Genomic DNA, 8281 nt, shown 5'->3' with positions numbered 1-8281 from the left:
GAAACTTGGAGCCAAAGTCTGTGTGCTGTGATCACACCAGTCTGCTATAGAAGAACAATTCCCTAAACATTGCAGAAATTAAACTTTCCACACAGTTTGTCCTTAAGGCTAGAGATTATTTCCCCAAACTGGTGATTCCATATAAAGTGTCCTTCGGAACCCCCCCAATTTATGCTACTTAAGACTAGAAACTTCTACATTTTCTAAGATATTATATTTCTTCTGATAAGGCTCCCTGAGTTTGTGTTACTTTATAAACACCTGCATAATTTCCAGCATAATATGCCAACTGGCATAGTGTCTAAGACCATTCACCGATACATTCCTACATAGGTGTTGCCCTGAGTACCTTAATGGTGGTGTGTCATTTGAAATTTTTTTTCAAAATATGGGCTTGTCTTTTGAAAAACTAAAAAACAAGAAAAGCATAGCCTGGAACATTACCTGAAGACAATGTGCTCAGACCCAGTTTCCGTCTCTTTCTGATGTAGGGAAAAGTCCCGTTATGCTTTTCCCACTTAACAAAATTTCTCAGCCACTGGGCTGTTTTAACCATAGTGCCTTGAGTTGTGATGATGACATGCTTTCAATTTCACTATTTGATTAAACATTTACAACTGTAAAGAGGCAATGATTTGATATCTTGCTTGTTAGCATGATCCTATAGGAGACCGAGGTTTTATTTTAATGAATACTATAAGCAGATTTAAGTAGACAGAATGAAAAAGAGTGAGACAGTCTCACTTCAGGACTACTTTTCATACAGTGAAATACATACAGGATATCTCTACTTGGACCTCTCATTGTGGCTGTTCAATACTTAAGGCAAGGTTAAAAGAAAGATGGCTAAAGACATTTTACTAAGACCTGTAGTGATCATAGAATAGAAACAGAATCATATAGGTTAGAAAAGACTTTTAAGATCGAGTCCAATCAGTTCCCTAGCATTGCTAGTCCACCTCTAAATAATGACCCTATACAATATATCTCCATGGATAGTGGCTCAACCACTTCTCTGGACAGTCTGTTCCAATGTTTGACAACATCTTTTCTTGATATTCAATCTAAACGTTCCCTGGTGCAACTTCAAGCCATTTCCTGTCGTCACTTGTTAGCTGGAAGAAGAGACTTACCCCCACCTCACTACAACCTCCTTTTAGGTAGTTGTAGAGAGAGCAAACTCATCCTCTGATCCTTCTTTTCTCTAGATTAAACAACCCCAGCTCCCTCAGACACTTCTCATCGGACTTATGCTCCAGCTTTTTCACCATCTTCATTACCCTTCTCTGGACATGCTCCAGTGTCTCAATGTCTTTCTTGTAGTGAGGGACACAAAACTGAATGCAGAATTCAAGATGTCACCTCACTAGTGCTGAATACAGGGGGATGATCACTGTTGTAATACTGCTGACCACACTGTTTCTTATACAAGACAGTATGCCACTGGCCTTCTTGACCACGTGGGCACACTGCTGGCTCATGTTCGGCCTGCTGTCAATGAGCACCCCCAGGTCCTTTTCTGCCAAGCCACTTCCCAGCCACTCTTTTCCCAGCCTGTAACATTTCATGGGATTGTTGTGAGGCAAGTGCAGAACCTGGCCTTGTTGAACCTCATCCAATTGGCCTTGGCCCATCAATCCAGCCTGTGTTACCCTCAGGCAGATAAATGTTCTTGTCCAACTTTGTGTCACCTGCAAACTGACTGAGGGGGCAAGAGTTAACTATCTAGTCCAACACCCCTGCAATCAGCATGAACATATTCCACCACATCAGTTTGCTCAGACGCCTGTCCAATCTGATCTTGAATGTTTCCAGGGCTGGGGTATCTGCCACCTCTCTGGCAACGTGTTCTAATGTTTCACCATTGTCACTGTAAAAAACTTCTTCTTTATTTCTAAATTGACCCTTATTCAGTGCAAAACAGTTACCCCTTGTGCTTTCATAGCAGGATCAGTTAGAAAGTTTTCCCCACCTTTCTTATAGGCCCCTTTCAAGTACTGAAAGGTCATAATAAGGCTGAGTACCTGATTATAACAATGCAAAACCTTATTTCGCTTAACTAATTTCATTGTGAACTCATGGTGCAGTCTTCTGAAAAAATGGGTGAAATGAGTGGGTCTGTGAAGAAGAGGGAAAAAGTGTTAGGAAAAGTTGTTTACAGGTAAATAAGAATCTCCTTCTCTGGCTACTGAGCATTCAGAATTCTTTAAACGATTGTACTCCCTCTTGATTAAGCAAGAGAGGAAAGTGGGAGTCTCTGGGCACACTACAAGATGCGCTTGTTGTTCCACTGGCTTCTCTTGGCAGCAGGAGGTTGATTTGAAAGCACAGCGTACAAAATGCTGGCCATGAATATTCATTTACTTTATAAGTCAACTTGCTTGACTATACTTATGTCTGAGTTCATGTCTCACAGCCATTTTAATAAATAAGTTTACTTAAAAGAACTTTCTTGAAATCGTGAATTGTTCTTGACTGTTTCAGGAAAGACCTCAGGAGCTGAGTTTCAGATCTCAATCTTTAAAGCAGAACACTGATCAAAAACTCTACCACATACAGCTGATATACTGAAGGAAAACTTATTGAATGCTAAATATTTGTCAACAAAGTGGGGTCAAGAAAGTGATTTATCAAAAGAAATATTTTACAATTAATATGATCAAGAAATTTCAAAATTTGCTGCTAGTCAATTGAGAGAGATAGCGGAGAAACTACTGTGAGTTGCTACAAAGCAAAGAAATAAATATTAACCAGACAAATATTAAGGTTTTAAATAATTTCATACCTACTCTTTGAAGTAGTTTTACTGCCAATAGGATTAATTCAATGTGTAGTTATTGTAAATAGTGAATTTTACACGAGTTTTTCAAATGGAAAGTGGAGATCTACAAAACATGTTTTTTCTCTGATTATTGGTAGTTCATTGAATGTTTTTCAATTTCAGGAAAATGTTTTTGCTGTTAAGTGCAAAGTCTTCTATTAAACCTATACACCATTTAAAATAATAACATGAATCAAAATTATCTGGAAAACCTAGTATCTAAATAGATTCCTTTCCTGGTTTATAACTGTATAAGATCTAAGGCAGTTGAATAAAGAGCTTCATTCAAACCTTTAGCTTGCATATCAAGATTCAGCTTATTTACTCTTTCAAAATATGGATAGCATAGAACACACAGGAAGACAAAACTAACTATACATCTACGATCCACAGTATTTGAAAAAAATTCCTGTAGCTCTATTTGCATTGTAATTAAAATTGAAGCAAAAAGAGAAAAAAAAAAAAAAAAAGAAAAGGAAATGAAAGCAAACTTTTCAAATACAAGAAATGAGCTAAAACTGGTTTTTACTACATTGATAAATTGAGCATGAAGAGCTATTGTTTAATTACCACATGGAAAAACAGAAATTAGCCCAGAATACATGACTGAGTAGACATTTGCAGGAATAATGTATTTTATATCTCCTTCAGCCTCAAGTATTCAGTTAAGCAAAAGAGGTTAAGGTTTTTACCTCTTAATAAAGACTGAAAAAAAATGGTTTTAAATTAATAATTTAACTTGTTTGCAGAGTAGTGATCATATCTGGGCTTTCCCAAGAAAACAGAGAAAGGGATTCTCAAAAACAGAGTTGCCATGGAGATGTAAAATCAAAGGAAAATAATATCACTCTGGGGAAGAATCCAAATTTGTGCTGTTCACTGAAATAAAACTCATATAAGAGTTTAATAGGAGTTCTTCCCTCAAAAATCTCTATATGATCATTCCTAAAGTATCAGTGAGGAAGCAGATGTCTAATGATTTTAATATTCGTAATTTTTCCCATGAAGAAGACACTCATTGGACATAATTGTAGAAATCATATAATTTATAGCAGTCTCTTTACTAAGGGTAGTTTTTCTGACAAAATTCTGGTGTTTGGGGTATCTGATGTTATACCAAGAAAAAAAAAGATAGCAGAGAACTGATTTAATCAGGTTGGAGTCTAGTTTGCTTAAACACAAATTTTGTATTGAGCTCCTTCAGAATTCCCTTCCCAGACCATATTAACTAGCTATAAATTGGAAAAGATACTGTCTCATTTCTTTTTTCAGAAAATACTTAGCTTATATGGAAACTAATCATTCAATTAACAGAGTTCAGAGAACTGCTGAGATTCATAGAACTGTTTCTCAGTTTTTTGGGAATATAGTTTACTTTCAATGCATATGTCTTTGTATGATCCTACAGAAAGTAATCCTCTCTGTCCCAGTTCATGCTTAAACCCAGATTCAAGTCCAACCATGCATGTAATGTTTTAAGCTACAAAACCCAATGCAATTACCACTATAGTGAGATGTGGAAGACAGTGTTAATTACTGATAATTGTCAGTAATTATTTAGCTTGTAGGCATGGTTTCAGTAAACTGATAGTGGCTGAAGATGTTTCTTTTGTTCTGGAGAAGCCGAACTACTGTTTTATCAAAGAGGTTAATCTTTCTGTATATGTGGGTTTTTTCTGTCATTTTTCAACTTTTTTGAGAATCACTGACCTAAACTTTGTCAATCACATCACTGGTGTGTTAGTTCCAGAACGTATCAGCTACTGCCTGTTCCTTTGCAGATCTCTTCTTATATGTAGTCAGCATTTATTACAGATTTATGTAAATTTCATGCCCATAAATGCATAAAATAATATTTATTTTTCATCCATGTCCATAGCTGTCAACAACAGAATGGCAGCAGACCCAACATAATTCCAATAAGTTTAATCTTTATCTTCTTACCATTGAACATCTCTACAAAACTGATATAAGATTAAATTGCCCATACTATCCAGATAAAAAACAGTTTTGCACTACTTTTACACTAAATATACATTGAATCTCCTAAGTTGGTGGGGCATTTTTTTTGTTTGGTTTGTTGTTGTTTTTTTCAGTATGCAACTTAGAAAAATATTTAAAGGAAAACTGTGGAACAAGGTAAAAGAAAGATAAATTTGAGTCATGTTAAAAGCAGCATGTAAAGCAGAACTTTTTTTATTTATAACATGTTCTACTGATGAAATTTCTCTAATGCCTATTCAGATGCCTGAATCAAACTCCTCTGTGTTTGCAATGTCTTTCATTTTTTTACTTTTTTTTTTTAATTTTTCCCTTCTCTTCCTGAGGTACAAATCATCACTAAATGCCATTTTCAGGCATTCTTTGATCAAGCCTCTTATTATGCTGTCAAAGTTCAGATGACAGAATGGGAACTAAACTGAATTTTGCAAGTGACATCTATTTGTTTCAGACAGAAACAAGCCACGGGGTTATCCTTAGTTAACCCAATCACATTAGAACAGCACCTGTGAAATTTATCAATACCACCATGAAACAAAACACAGGGATATAAGAGACCTTAGAGCACAGGCTCCTAGTGTTTCAACAAATTAAAACATTGTTTGATTGTTTAGTTTTCCATAATTGGCAGTTCATAGCATATTGACTTCCCAGATGACATGATACCCTTTTTGCTTGCCTTTAAGTTGCCTTAGCAGTATCATGTGGATAGCAGCATATAAGTACATTAAAGGCTTTTTCATATCTTCTGTTTAGCGTTTTGTTTGCATTCTACGGAATTCCTATCATGTTCTCCAGAAGACACATCACTGAGATGACAAATTTTAATTTTTCAAATTGTTTATCCTATCTGATTATCTTCTAATCCAATTTCTTTGAGAAGGGAAAATTGGAACCTTTTTTTTTCTGTAATCTTGTGTTCTGATTGCTAGAGCTACAAAAAAGAATAAAGTACAGATACAGACATGGTCTTTTCCATTCCTCTTCTACTTGCCAAGTGCATTCAGGATTCCTTAAAATCAAAAGCTTCTATTTGAAAATATAGTTTTAGCTATCCATTCACTATTATTATCATTTGTATAAACATGCGATATGTTTTTTGTCAAAGAATGACAATCCCCTTAATTATTGTGCTAAAACAGACTCAACTCTGAAATAATTTCCTGTGACTCAGCTTGCACTGGCTCCCTTCCTAATCTGTGCCATACAGATCTCATTGCAATTAACTGCTCTTACAAATAAATTAAAAGTTTCTTCTGTAGTATATCCTGACTCTACCACCTATGGATTGCATCTGTTGCCAAAATGATCTCAAAAACTAGTTGTGAAGAATCAAGTTTCAATCTCACAAAATCAACAATCAAACTGTTCCAGCTGCAGTATTTGATCCTGCCCTAGCTGCCATACCAGACTGTGTTTTTAAGTTCAAAGTTAACACTACTGCAAAAGTCTCTCTGTGCTAAACTACATTTTATTCTGACAGAAGTAGGCTCAAGACATATACGAAGCTTTGTTTCGTGGTAATATCTATCAAGGAAAAAAAAAAAAACCAGCAGAAAAAAAATCCTTGCATGAAAATCAGAGGGTTTATTCAAACTCACTGTGGAAGTGAGTTACTATATAATATCTGAATATCTGAATTTTAACTTGACAGTTGCTTATGTGAACTGCTCTTTTTGATCATCTATTCTGTTCCCTGTGTGTATTTAGAGAGATACCTGCTTGTATTTTTAGCTAAAAACAGAGCTAAAGAAGAACAAGTAGAAAGTGGTTTTCCTTTTATTTGTTTGTTTTCTTTCCTACGCACAATGTAAAGTGTGTAACATTGCTCCAAACATTGTATAGTTGCAGAACTGTTATTGAAGATGTTTTTTAAAGAAATATATGTTAACTGAGTGTGATGGATTAATTTGATGTGAAAATATACATTCCTGATCCTTATTTCATGTCAAAAGGGAAGGACAGTTCAGTGATTAAAGCTGTGAGTAACCAAGGATAAGAGACTTATATTTCTTCTTTACTCCAATGAGACTTTTTTTTTGTGATCTTCAGCTCCTCACAGAGAACTATGAGTGAGGGTTGATTATAAAAACCCTCCTCAGTCATTTATCTGAATTTTTTATATGATTAAGTACCTTTAAGACTCCAACTGCAAGACTTTTAGGGTGTATAAAGATCTTGCAGTAAGGCACCTAGCTCCATAGCTGGGAGCATTATAGCCATATAAGCATAATATTCACTAGAATAGGTGCAGCAAGTAATGTGGTACCACAGCTGGGTTACCAGCTGGTATTTTCATATCATGCTGCATGACTCTAATCATACATCTTTGCTTGGACAGAATGTTGATATTTTGATGAAATAGAATGTAGAAATACTCCAAATATCTTTGTTTACCCACATGTGAAATCGTAACTTCTGAAGTAAGTTAAACTTCTGAATTCAAAAGATTGTTCCAGTGATGAGCAACACAAAGAGTTTTGAGGATAAATTATATTTCATGTAAAATAAACTATATAAATATTCAAATATATGAATGTACAGGTAATGAAGCCAGTAAAAGGTGAATACAACTGTTTTGTGTATTAGTAGCCACATAAAAATTATTCTGTTCATGTCTGAACTTTTCCACGTGAGAGACTGGCCCTTATCAAACATGTATAATGTAATAGCATCCGTGGTATGTTTTGTGGGTGTGCCAAAGAAGCTTACAATGAAGAATTTACAAGCATAAATGATATTTAGACCAGTCTCAGTGTTGCTCTAATCAAGAAATTACTATATTTCTAATAACTATAGTATTTTAATAAATATAATTCTTAGTATTCTAGTAATTGCTAACATTTATAAACAAAATTACCTATTGCAGCTAATTCTTATTAATGATGTAGGTAAAATTATTATACACAGAGTATGTATGATTTTATCTGACATTATGTTCAACCTTCCATTTCCCCCTTGTGTTCTAAGACTGATGGGTTCCATCATCCTTAAAGGAAAAACCAGAGGTGTTTGGGCAAATCATTAGTCCAAATCATTTTCTGGGAGGAATACAGTATGGTTTGGGGCATGTGTGGGGTATCCTCCTCCTTACTCTTGGGGTTTTGGGGGATATTTCCATAAGTTTTCTAACACCACCTCCTTAATTGGTCTTTGATTCCATTTTATGACAGATCTACTCTATGTGGTACATTTTCCATATGTTGGGTACTTATTCTTTCTTTACTTTTTTATCTGTAAAACCAGCCCATAGCCAACTGTCTAGGTTGCATTACAGAGGCAGCCAATAATTGGCCACTAATGTTAACGTTTATAGCCCTTGGCCTCTGGTATCATCCTGTGCTTGTGTTTTCAAGCCTTCTGCCATCCTCCTGTATCTACACTCTTCTATGCTGTATTTGTATTACAGGTTCATAGACAGTTCACACTGCACACAATAGGATAGTAAGTCCAGACAAA

This window comes from Chiroxiphia lanceolata, chromosome 2, assembly GCF_009829145.1.
Source record: "Chiroxiphia lanceolata isolate bChiLan1 chromosome 2, bChiLan1.pri, whole genome shotgun sequence".
NCBI classification, from domain to species: domain Eukaryota; kingdom Metazoa; phylum Chordata; class Aves; order Passeriformes; family Pipridae; genus Chiroxiphia; species Chiroxiphia lanceolata.
Note: the sequence above shows the minus strand (reverse complement) of the source record.